We start from the raw sequence: 13,865 nt of genomic DNA, 5'->3' as shown, positions 1-13,865 counted from the left end.
ACAGAAATGCGAAGAGCTAAGTTAGAGCCACACGCAGAGCCTAGAGTGAAACTAAATGTGGAAGATGACAGAACAGCATATTTATTCCAACTAGGAAGAGACAACTTTGTAACTGCCAAAAAAGTAAAATATTATTACAGACATTTTCAAATATAAAGAAAATTTCTATTCTCCAAAACTATCAAATACGCCAATATAATATTAAAAATCTAAAGAACAAAGAGAGCAGAATAGCTAAATGTGACAAATGTGATACAAGGTCGCTATCCATGGCTAAGGAATAGAGTCATTAACCAGATTTTACTTAAAAAAGAACACAAACCCTAGAAAAATGTACTTGTCAAAGCTAAGGCAATGAAAGATCATTTTAAGGTATCACTGTGAAACTATTAACTTCGCAAAAATAAATTAAAATGACAGAAATCCAATTAGGCCAGGGCCGGAGTACACAAAGCTCCCACCTATCTCCCCATTAGAAAATCCCACATTTTCTGGTTATGTTTTGAGTCTTTCCTGGTTACATATGGTCAAGAACTCACTTTCTATGCATTCCAGTAAATTAATCTGCGTTTTATTCTCTTATCCCTTGGTGCTTTGCTGCCATCACAGACCTCTTACAACTATGGTGTCACCTTGCTCTTGCCCATGCTCTTGGGGACTAAAATAAAATATCAATTACTATAACCAGTCTCTTTCTGCCAGTTTGAATGCCTAGCCATTATCTGGTACTGTTACCTTTTTAGATTGACCATCCTACCCAATGAAACAGTTTCATTTCCAAGGCAGGGTACTGGGCCTGACCCATCCCCCAGAAAACTGAGTCTTAATTAATCGTGGAGATGATTTCCATACTGTTGGGAATACTATAAATTGTTCAAATCTGCCTGAATCAACCTGACAATATGTAACAAACTGTGCTTATCCTTTGACCCAATAAGTCTATGTGGGAGAATTACTCCAAAGAAATAATGCAAAAGAAAACTAGAGGAATTAATACTATGACCTATACATGGCAGCATGATTAGAAATAAGAAAAGGGAGAAAGGGAGGGAGGGAGAGAAGGAGGGAGGGAAGGAAGAAAGTAAGAGAATTTGAATATCTAACGGTATGAGGAGAAGGACTGATAAAACTATGAAATATTAACATAATTGAATGCTCAATGACCAATTAAAGACCGCAACTCTGTAAACCATATATACATGATAACAGTTTGAGGAATGGTTCAGTGATATTAGAAGTGAAAGGATTTGGGAATTATTTGCCTGAACTCCATCTCACTCCAAAACCTAGACTATCTAGTATTTTTTCTGTACTTTCCACTACCCTCTCCCCCACTAAAAAAGTTTTCCTTTATTTTTCCACCATAGCTTAATTTTTTGATAGATGAACAATACCTACAAACTGTTATAACTTCTCTACTTCTAAATGAGTGACTAAACACATGCCAACATGTTTCCAAGCTTTGCACAAGTCATGCACAGTTCAATTTTTAAAACACTGGCATTCTGACAGATGTCAGACATTCAACCTCGCTTACCCCGTTCACCCCGCTGTGAGGACTACTACCAAGTTCAAACCCATCCTTGCCCTGAACCAATGGGAGTCTGGCTGGCATATCAGGAGCCCTTTCCCCAGTTAGTGAACAATGCAGGGAGAAGCAGTGAGTGCAGGGAGTAGGAGAACAGATTCTATTTTGAATCCAATCTGAGTTTCAATCCAAACTCCACTTAATATCTGATTCTAACACATTATTGACCTTTTCGATCCTCAGATTTCTCATCTATAAACAGGGACACTAATATCTACTTCTCTGGACTCTAAGGAGCATAATACATGCTCAATAAGTGATATTTCTTAATTACTACTCTTAGCATTAGCATATAGTATTCAATATACATTTAGCCCCTGAACTACCCATATGGGCGTCAGACTGCACTCACTCTATGCAACCTTTAGTATATATGATGAAAAGCATGACTGGTTCTCATGCTAGTTACCTCCTGAGACTAAAACCTCATTCTGTACCTCAGATCACTTGACAAAGGTGCTGAATGCCTCACTCACAGAACTTGACCCTATTTATAAAATCTCTCGCATTTCTGCAGAAACTCCCCCCTGACATTGCAACCCCTTGGAATGGAGTCCATAGAACGCTAGCATGATTCTCGTGGTCTCCCTCTGAAAAACAGGTTTTCTCTCTGGAATAGTATAGTACTTAGGCTGGTTTCCGCTCTGCACAAGTCTTGAAACTTTGTCTTCCTCATGAAGAGAGCCCCAAAGCCCAAACAATTTATAACATTTCACAAACCTACAGTACATTCATTCTTTGACTCAATTACATGAGTTAAAATCTGCAAATCTGTTAGTTTGACTTTATAGTTCCAGGTCTCCCCTCTGAAACTACAGAGAAAAATCCTCAGTTCTATATAAAGTCCTGCAAATTATCTAAAATCAGAACACATACCTTAAGTTGTCTCTTTTCCTACATAAACAGCCCTAGTTTTTAAACATACTTGGTAGAAACTCAGGTCCCTCAATATTCTAATCACCTTCCACTGTTAGTTCTCCTTTTCACCTACAGGCATTTTAGGGCACAAGACCCAGAATTAAAGAACTTAAAATCCCAGAAACAAGTTCTGGAACTATCATCATCTTTGTTCTGGAAAAAGCACTTTTACTAATGGAGTCCTATATTACATGAGATGTTCACAACTTCTTCCCAAATCCTTTTCATATGAATCCAAAATACCCTAAATCTTTGTCACATGAACAGTTCTAAATACTTCTCCCTGTATCTTACACTTATTTGTATAGCTAACAGATTTTTTTTTTTAAGTGTAAGAGTGTGAAATAGAATATAATAATCACTGGACTATGAATCAGAAAACCTAACTTGTTTCCAATCATTCATTCAATAAGTATTTGTTGAGCACCCACGCTGTTGTTGCGCCCTATGCCAGGTGTTAGAGTTATAATGATGGACATGTAGAGAGGAAGACAGGTAAACAAATCAACAACTACAATACATGTTATAAGGCTCTGTTAGGGGAAGTAAGGGGTATTTATTATGGGAGCATGGAGGAAATGTAGCGGACCCAGACTAAGTCTGGAAAGGCCTCCCACAGATATCCTGGCTTTGCCACTCCTAATGGGTGACTTAACTCCCAAAGCTTTCATTTCTTCACCTATAAAATGAAAGGACTATGGAAGAAACCTGGTAATGCCCATCAAAATTACAAACGCATTTATCCTTCGACCTAGCAATATTACGTCTGGGAATTTGTCTTACAAAAATACCAACATGCACAGGAAATAATCCACATTCAAAGTAACCCACCCACAGCACTATTTTAAATAGCCTAAAATTTTAAACAAACAGTGTCTATAGAGGATGATTAAGGAAGCTATGATATATCCACATATCCACATAATAAACTACTAGGCAACTGCGGAAAGAATTAAAAAGAAAGCAGGAGTTATACAGTGGCATGAAAAGATTGCCAAGCCACATTAGTTAAGTAAAAAAAAAGAAATGCAGAGTAGTGTATACAGTATGCCACCTTCTGTATAAGAGGATAAGAGTGAGAGAGAGAGAGAGAGAGAGAGAGAGAGAGAGAGAGAGAGAGAGTGTGTGTGTGTGTGTGTGTGTGTAAAGAAAATCCTGGAAGAATATAAGAAGCTGATAAAAGTGATTACCTAGAGCAGACTGTAAGGAATGGGATACAAAGAGATGGGATGGGAGTAAGTTTTTTCAATTATACCTGTCATATAAACGTATTACCTACTAATTTACATGGATTTTAAAGTTGGACTACTTGATTTCTAAGGCTCTTCTACTCTTAACAATCTATACTTATATGACTTAACCTACGTTCAATTTGTAATAATATAGTCAAATATTCATGCGATTCTTTGTTTATCTGTAAGGATGCTTAGGTTTATAATTTTTAAAATTGAATCCTTAGGTCAGACCAACATGACGATCTTAAAACAATGAATGCTGTGGCGAAGACAATCTCCTCTCTCTATCTATATTTAGATTTTTAAAGGCTTCTAACATCATTGAAATTTAATAAAGATTTACTGAGTACCTACCCTGCAGGCCAGGAAGTGCTCCCTGTCCCTACTTTCTTATGCAAGTTCAACAAAAAATACTGTGAAACTATGAGCCAGTAACACTTAAGTATCAAGCATCCATTTGTTAGAAGACTCTCTGTTAAAGAAACCAGTATTTTTTCACATCATTTTTAATCAAAACAAGGTCCTGATTGACATGAGGCCCCATTTTAATTGTTTTAGGGCTGGAAAACAAGAGGTTCTGATGGATACTAGAGCTAATGTGAAAGCAAACTGACTTTCCTATCTTTATATAAAATCTGAAACTTAACTATGGCCATGCCACCCTGAATGCGCCCGAGCCTGTCTGATTTTGGAAGCTAAGCAGGGTTGGGCTTGGTTAGTACTTAGATGGGAGACCGCCTTGAAATACCAGATGCTGTAGGTATTTTTTAAAAATCTGAAATTAAAAAAATAAATTTATACGGGTAGCATAGCAAGGGGAAAATATATATTAAGGCTCAGGAATGAGGAAAATATCACGTCGTGGTAGATGAAAAACAATGATATCCAATATCCAATATTCATATAGCATTTGGCAGTTAAGAATATGTTTTCACATCCCTCATGATTCTTCCAAAATCCAGGAAAATAGAAAGATAAATAGTATTATCCTAATTTTATGGTGAGAAAATAGGTTCAGAAGCTGAGTAACTTGCTCAGGGTTACACTAACAGCAAATGGCAGATCTAGGCTTTAACCCTTGTCATCCCAGATAACAAAATCACTCTATTCTGTCATGCGCCCCTTAGTTAGCTATATATGTCATTTACACATGAATATGAAAACCAGAAGATATCTCTATCTTAAAGAATAGAGATCTTAAAGAAGTATAACCCCCTTGGAGCGACCCTGAACTAGAAGTATACCTATCGACTTCAAGTCCAAAATTAAATATTCTGATTGGTGATACCTTAGGAAAGACAGTAAGGACATGAAAACAACAGCTAAAATAGAAACTACAAGAGGTAATTAACTTTTCAAAGACCTAAGTTCTTTGTGCCAGATAGAAGCACTCTGTCATTTGACCACCTCTTGATTACTATCTTTTACTCATGTATTAGGAGTTAAGAAGTTATAAGTGTAATTCTTGTTAACGAAGACAGGTAAAAATTATCCCAAGATTATCTGAACACTGGAGACTGAAACACCCTGCCTTGCGTGTTATATCTGCGGCTCTGCCGACTCATCTGGGGACACCTTCAAATTCCCAAATCTTTCTATAAAATAATTCTAACTCATTAAACACATACACAGAGACAAATCAAAAATAAAACAAAACAAAAAACACCACAGAGCTTATTAACAGTGATAACTACTAGGTAATTTCAAAATAAAAATTATTGGCACTGAAAGTAATTTACTGTGACTAAATTTTTTAATAGTTTTTAACTTTATTGTACTAAGTATAAAATCAGACCCAATGGGACAATATGTAATAACTGGAATATGAGCCTTCTTACTCATAAGATTTAAAGTTAGAGGAACCAGAATGAAGTCTCAGCTGGGCTACGTACTACTGGTTATACATTAAAAGTGTTTCCTCTTTTGTAAAATAAGGATAATAAAAATAACTGTCCATTTTTTTTTCTTCATAGGGTAGTTTATTATAAACTTCAAATGTTAATTATGGATTTCATCGTCTAGTATAATACCTAGAAATCTATCATTTGGGCCGTGGCCCAAAATCTGATTGTGAAGAAAGAATGAAAATTAGTGTCTATGGCCATGCTACCCTGCAGAAGCCCGATCCTACCTGACCTCAGAAGCTAAGCAGGGTCAGGCCTAGTTAGTACTTGGAGGGAGGATCACCTAGGAAGACCAGGTGCTGTAGGCATAAAAAATAAATTAAAAATAAGGGATTTTAAACTGACAAGGTCCTTGCAATCTATGAGGTCAACCAAGGGTTGTCTTGCCTAAAAAAAAAAAAAAAAAAAAAAAAAAAAAAAGTCTACAGCCATGCCACCCTGAACATGCCTGATCCCATCCCATCTGATCTCGGAAGCTAAGCTGGGTAGGGCCTGGTTAGTACTTGGATGGGAAACCACCTAGGAAGACCAGGTGCTGCAGGCAGGAAAAAAATAAAGAAATAAATAAATAAATGAAAGAAAAAGAAAGGAAGGAAGGAAGGAAGGAAGGAAGGAAGGAAGGAAGGAAGGAAGGAAGGAAGGAAGGAAGGAGGGAAGGAGAAAATTAGTCCCTAAAGCTGTATTTTAAAATTACTTAGCGATTATCAGAGAATTTGTTAAATTCACTTCAGGGCCTCCTGCATTTAGAATGGTGACTGGACGATAAAGATGGCCAAGCCGTACTTGTTAAATGGAAAAATATATCTGGTTCACAGTGATTTTTCCTTTTGTATTGAGATATTTGTTATTTCTCCATAGGTTTGAGTCTCCGGGCTTTCTTTCCTTCTAGGCACGATATCTGAGGTGTGGGTTTGATCAGAACCATGATAGCCCTGTGCGAACCATGGGTATTTAGTAAACACACGTAACAGGAATGAAGGTGGGGTCTTTCCTCACTGCATCCCAGACACTTGGGGCTGGAATATGGAATGATATTAACAATCTTTGCCCTTTTTGTTTTTTTTTTTTTTTAAAAAGGAAGGAAAGAAGGTAGGAAGGAAGGGAGGGAGGAGGAAGGAAGAAGGGAGTAGGGGGAGAAAGAAGCTGAATTCATAGATTTTTGATAACCTAGTACGACAGGCGCTGTTCTAGACACTTGGGGTACAACAATACTAAAAAAAAGAAGCTGCCTTTTCTCTTAGTGCTTAAGATTTGTTATATCAAGGAAGATACACACACACATGTGAGCATGGCCTGTTAGTCAAAGGTCATGAAGTGGCTGCAGAATCAGATAAGGTGGCACTAAAATTACAGTGAGTACAGAAATTTTTTCAACTTGGCCCTGAAGATCCAGAGGGCAACTTAGGAATGAAACATTTAACTGCTTCCTCTAGAGCAGTGGCTCTCAAGGTTAGCTGTACACTGAAATCATCTAGAGAGTTCTAACAACTATAAGTGCCTGGGTCCCCTCCCCAGTATTCTGATTTAATTGGTCTGGGGTATAACCTAGGCATTGGGAGGTTTTAAAGCTCCCCATGTACAGCCAAGGTTGAGCACCACTGCTGTAGAGCAGCTAGGAGTTAAATAATACCCTGTCCTACAAAAGTCTCCTCACCTGGAAGAAGAGAATCGCAGAAGCCTGAATGCAGGGGATCCTAACAGCTGTAAGGCAATCGCTGGAGCCCTGCCATACAGAACTACTGTCGTCACTACCTTATACACCCAAATGGCAAGTTTCAGTGGAATACTAGTCATTTATCATCCTCAACACCTAGATGAGAAAAAGCTAGACGAAAACAAACAAAAAAGAGAATCTCTAGTAAATAATTACATGGTATATATTCTGTTTTCTGAGAATTTTCTTAAACATTTTTTATTTGTAATGTTATAGAAAAATTAGAAAATACAAACAGAAGAAAACCATCACCCACAATCTATATGTATATAAATTATACCTTTTTCCTGTGTGCATACACACACATATGCCCGTACATACACACACACAATTTAAAGCTTTATACAAAGTAACAGCCTATTTTTACTTAACAATATTTTGTGATGGAGACTTCCAATTAAGATGACAGATTAAACTGCAGAAGGCAATACTGATGGGAAGTAAATTCCCATTTGCTTTTTCACAGTGAGAAATGCCAAGGGCAAGATAGAGATACTAAGTTCTGAGGAAGTTGAGGTCAGAGGCAGAGCTGAAAAGAGCTGTATTGATTCAGTCTGTAGAAGCTTGCAGAAGAGTGAGAGCCCTCCTATGATTTCAGACCCAAGAAACTTTAAATTCAACAGCCTCGGCTTCTGGTGATTCATCAAAATTCTAGTTTAATTTTCCTAAAGTATCCAGCGACTTCTGCCTCAATAAAGTAAATGCTTATGCCCTGGAGGCCCACAGTCTCTTCCCAGATTCTGAGATGGCTGTTTGTTCTATGACCTTAGTTCTTTGATGGGTTCATTAAAATCTGTCTGTTCAGCTTTTTTCTTGTGGTAAGGATGGTACTTATGTTTGAGCATCTAGAATGTAAGCAGCCAGGCTTATATGACCTAACACCCCCCTTCATCCCCAGGCAAGAAACCAAAAATAAATTCTCTGGAGAAAAGACCTATTGATACTGGCATCTGAGGAACTCCCAAAGAAAAAGACGGCTCACTGCCTGATATTCCCATAGGTTAAATCCTCAATCAACAACCACTCCCAAACACACACACACAAATATCTATCTCTCCCTTTCTTTCAAACACACAAACACACAGCTTCTATTCAGCCCTTTAGTATCCTCTTAAACATAAAAGAAATAATACAAAAAAAAAAAAAAGAACTCAAGAGAAAACAGAATAATTAAATAAAAACCCAGACTATCTTAAAAATATGATAGGAACATTTAAAATTCGATGGAAAAATTGAAGATAAAGTCAAAGAAGTCCCCAGACAGGAGAATCAAAAAGGCAAAGAGAACCAGGGGAGACATAAGAAAACAAAAGGAAAAAAAAATCAAATCCAGAGTCCAATATCCAACAAACTGGAGTTTTAGAGAAAAAGAACAAAGAAAATGGAATGAAAAAAAGATTCAAAGAAAAAATATAATTTCTTAGAACTGAAAGGCAGGAACCTCCACATAGAAAGGGTTCAGCAGTCACCTTCTGTTTACCCTGCCAAAAAAGAAAAATATGAACAGGCAATAAACTATAGTGAATTATATATGTATAGTTTTTCCCTTTAAACAGCAAGGTTGATCTCTGCTAATTAAGATTTTAGTTAAATTGATATTAAAATTAATTTTGCATTCTGGAGATAAATATATCAGGAGATGTCTGAAACATGGTGGCAGAGCAGAGGAAAACCAGGTCAAGGTAAATGTTTCTTTTTCCTCATTTAGAAGGTAGGTAGGTGATTAAAAGTTGACTTAATATGCAGCCATTAGAATCAATTCAGGAAACTATGTTGGAGTCAAGGAAGAATCATTTATTGGAAATTCATAGGAGCACTTTAATAAACACCTTTTTGAAATTATTCATTTGAAGAGGGAAAAAGTACACCTTAAATTCTTATACTGCTATTTTCTGCATAAGTAAAGTTTTACATTAGTTAAATAACAATCATAGGACTAGGAAAAAAAACTAAGGCTCTTAAAAACATATTTCAACATTCTCCTTCCTTCAGACAAAAGAACACCTCAACTGGCCACAAAAGTAACTATTTGCCATGTGAGACTTCAAAAAAAAATGTTAACCCTGAAACAGGTGTCCACATACATTAAGTAAGTATTTATAGATAAACCTGTCCACCTGAAAAGTGAAAACTGTAACATCCTCCAAGATGGTAATATGTTTACTTTAGGGTCTAAATAAACTCACTGTGGTTAATAAATAATAACATGAAATTAATTTAAGTTGGAAGAAAAAGGCTGTTCTATGAACTCAAAAGGGTATTTGGTTTTTCAAGCCCACGTCAAGTCTATCCCTGTACTCGGGGACTATGTCAACGTGTTATAGTATTGGATTACACCCTATTCTTAGATATGAGCTTCACACAGATATATTCAAAATACTTCCATTTTTCTAAGCTCTAAATCATTTTTTTTTTTTTTTGCACTTGGGCATATCCTATCTACAATTTACAGATGGACAAGCTCATTTGAAAATTGACTAATTAAAATATATTGATCATAAAATATGTACTGTTATCTTTTTTCCTTAACACATCCTAAAGCTAATCTTAGTTGAAAATGTGTATGTACTTATCCTTGTACAGCATAAGACAAGAATATAATTCAATGAAACCTTTACAAAATGTCAGATTAATTACATTTTTTCAGTGCAGATGGATTTAAGGAAATCATCTCTGAAAACAGTACTTCATTTAAAGTAAAATAAAGACATACTCTTCCCTGATAAGTCAATGTGTAGGGATGCCAAAATATTAAAACTGCCATATACTAAAGATGCTATGATATGAATTTTTTAAGTAAATAACGAATGGCTTGTGATGATCTTAAAGCGATGCCTTAGAAACGCTAAGGTTCTCTTTGGGGAGCCCAACAGGAACAATCTACAACACGATACAATAAATTTCCAGTCATTGGGGCTAAAAATCTAGAATTCTAGAAGAATCATTAATACATGACTGAAGTAAAATGTTAAATATTCATTCATTTACCTAACATTTATTAAGTATGTGCAATATGTAAGTTTTCAACTATATCTGTAACTCTGAAAGTCAAGTTGGTATGAAATTAATCAGACCAGCAAATTTTACCTTTCCCTCAACACAGGTCAGCATGACATTTCTCTAAAATGACTTCTTTATGAGGTTTTGAAATTCAGTGCCATAAAAGTCAGATGCATAAATCACTTCTAAAGAATACATTAGTAACGTACCATACACTGTGCAATGACTTCATGTTTTGGTGGACTTAAAAAGATTTACTGTTACTTGAGTTAAACATTAACAAAGATAAACACACACACACACACACACACACACACACACACACACACTTATCTCTTTGCCCAATAAAGCTTAATATGTACCTTAAAACAATTTATATTTATGTATTTGTGAGCACAATACAAGTAATGTTTTATTCATCCCAAACTGAAATTTGGTATTTAAAATGTTCCCTATGCTATGTTGGACTGGAAATGACATTTAAAAGCAGTATTCAAGTTAAGAAGTGCTCCTAAGTAGAGAGGTTAAAAAGTGTTATTTCTTGTGAAAATGTATTGGTGCTTTCCTCTTATTGTTTCCTGTACTATCACGCTTCATTCTGCAACAGCAATCTTTTCATATTTTTAAATAAAAACAAAAAAGAAATTAATTTAATTTGCTTCTAATACTACACTAAGTAAAATGACACTGAGAACACCTGAATACACATTCTATCTTTAAAATGAATTACACAGGACTGGGAAAGTGTCCCCCAAAAAGGGGACACTTAGTAACCTTATCATGATTTCCTAACAGACTATGAGAAAGAAGAAAGGCTTCTCAAGCCAACTTTTCATGGACCATGGACCATGGTCCCTAAAGTACTGCCCAGTCCTTCCTGTGAGTCCACAACTTGGCTCCCAGGGTCCCTTCGGCGAATAAAAATCTCTAGGATTACTCTCTCCAGCAACAGATTAAAATGCCGATAGCACAAGTATAAGGCATCAACACTATCTCTTCAGGAAACTAACCAAAATGAAGACACCCAAGGGCACTTGCATGATAAAAATCTTTCCTTCCACATACCCGCAGCTCCCTGAAGACCTGTAATTCTAGAAAGGAGGAAAGGAATTGCCTGAGCTACAGACCGCATGCGAGTTCTACTTTCAAATACAATCCATCACAAAAACAGTGATGGGCAAATTCTATCAATATGTTTCTACAATGGTTTACATTTACATTTTCTTCCAGAGAAATGCCCTATCTGCCCTCATCTCTCATCAGGGTTGAGGCTTGCTCTCAGGCTGTTCCAGTCAAAACCACCAGTTATATCTGAGATGTCCTTTGCACACTATCTCATCAAATGACAGCTCTCCCTCCCAAGCCTAGCTCTGCACATTCTACAGAGGCCTTTCCAGACCTGTTATTCTAATCGGTTTGGTAGTTCCTGCTACTTTCTGCCTTTAGGCCCTCTCTAAGTCTTTAGCACAATTATAAAAATCTGTATGGTTGCTGGTGTGTCTCTATCACTTATGTGTATAAGAACAGCTATCACAGCCCTTGAGTCAGAGAATAAGACAGCCACGCCACTCAAGGCACAACATCTTGGACCACCTTGCACCCAAGAAAAGGCAGGACACCTTAGGGTAACCAAATTCTTGGTTAGAACCAAGTGCATGATAATGAAGTTTCACTTAAAATAGGTAGGTCTGTCTTCCTCATTATCAGTTTAGAGAAAGGGAGGGTGGACTATATGTTTTACTTTCTATTTTTCCTTACTATCTGCCTAACACAGAATACTGTACTCAATAAATACAGATCACCAAATGACCAAATATATACACACAAGTAAAGAAACATCATTTGTTTCAAAGATGGCCACTTTCTAAAGCTGGGATAAAAGCAAGAGTTCGATATCTGGTTACTTAGAGCTCAATCAGACCTCAGAGACACAATTACAAAACTCTTTCAGAAAACAGAGCATAACATTTGTTCATCAATCTCCCAGAAACAATGAGAGAACATGTCCAACAGCAAAATATATCAATAATCTCAGGCTAATAAGAGGCAAGATCATCTTCCAAGAGGAAGGGAGGGCTAGTTAGGACTGGATGCACAAGGAAAATGGAAACTATTTATTAGTCATTGAAGAAAATGTACTAAAGAGTTGATAAGAAATTACTGTCAAGCCATAATGAAATTAGAATTATAAATTTGTAATGGGCCAAATCAGTATGGTTCCAGAAATTTCTGCTAAAATGCTCTACCACAGGCCGCAAAAAGCAGAAAAGCATGTGGTGACAGTGGCAGTAGACCAAACGCGTGGTTCGGAGGGCCGTGAAGGCGGTACCGAAGGAACAGAACCTTGGTATAGGGCTGGCAGGGAATCAGCAGTCTCCAGGAGTGAGTGGCCAAGGCAAAGGACCAGCTCCACAGATCTGGATGGAAGGGGCAGCAGTAGAGCACTTTGCAGACAGAGAACACTACCAGCAGAGAAGTGATGATGAAGTACAAGGTGGAGCAAAAAGGGGAGGTGAGAAGTAGGGTTGGCAGTGGAAAGAATCTAGCGGGGTGGAGAATGATGAATGGATCATTGTCTCACATGTCAAAATTGGTAAGGAGGACGGCAGAGGATGGAGAAAAGACATAACCCGAGTACTGAGGTCATCTGGTAAAGCGGGAGTAAGTCCTACGTTGGACAGATTCAGCAATGATTAGATGAAGAGAACAGTGCAGGTGGACAAACGATTATGTTTTAATGTTTTATCAACAAGTCAGGAGAAGTGGGAAAAGATGAGGCCTCCACAGAGGAAGGAAGAATCAATTTTCACTTAGGACAAGAGGGGAAGCTATATAAAGGAGCAGAGAAATGACTTAAGAATGAGGAGACAGACCTCTAGACGAAAGAACATCTCTAGTCATCGTGATGCTGACTGGATCAATCAAGCTTAGATTCTACTAGTAAAACACTCTGAAAGCCTTCGAGCTGAAGTTCCACAAGAATAACAACTACCTAACCCCTCTCAGCTCTTACTTTCTGAGGACTTAGATGCTAGGCACTACATGAAGTGGCACATGCATTATTTCATCTCCTCCTTGCAACCAGACTATGAGATAGGTGTTACACTCATTTTAGAGAGGAGGATACAAAGGCATAAATAGGTTACAGAACTTGCCCAATGTCAGTCGGTGAGAAAGCTGGAACCCAGGGGTGACTTGATGGCCTGTGCTGTTCTTAACCACTAAAAGGACTGAGATGACATAAAGTATTCCCCCTCCCACATTTCTGCTCTCCATCCTTTTATCTCTAGAACATTTCCTTTAAAGCTCTGCATCACCAATTCTCAGCCACATCAGAGAGCCAGCACCGCTTACTTATCTGAACTGCACTGAGAACACACTGGAGCGTCCTTCCAGGAATGCGACGCTTTTAACCTAAAACTCAAAAATGCATTGTGCTGAAGAACAATTGCTCTTCGCTTTCAAAGTACTGATATCAGAGTGAATGGCTTGTGTGCCCCCCCCAC

The 13,865-nt window shown here is 37.4% G+C and overlaps 1 protein-coding gene and 3 pseudogenes across 1 annotated transcript in view; 3 read left to right on the top strand and 1 right to left on the bottom strand.

Moving 5' to 3' along the window:
- Positions 1-13,865, bottom strand: part of BABAM2 (BRISC and BRCA1 A complex member 2) — a 342,513-nt gene that overhangs the window by 188,127 nt on the left and 140,521 nt on the right. The gene's annotated exons all lie outside the window — the stretch shown is intronic.
- Positions 4,386-4,504, top strand: LOC118606212 (annotated as a pseudogene).
- LOC118605705 lies at positions 5,835-5,953 on the top strand (annotated as a pseudogene).
- LOC118605791 lies at positions 6,066-6,189 on the top strand (annotated as a pseudogene).

Source organism: Rousettus aegyptiacus, unplaced genomic scaffold (genome assembly GCF_014176215.1).
Source record: "Rousettus aegyptiacus isolate mRouAeg1 unplaced genomic scaffold, mRouAeg1.p scaffold_m13_p_7, whole genome shotgun sequence".
NCBI lineage: Eukaryota > Metazoa > Chordata > Mammalia > Chiroptera > Pteropodidae > Rousettus > Rousettus aegyptiacus.
This window is presented reverse-complemented; position numbering and strand designations above follow the sequence as displayed.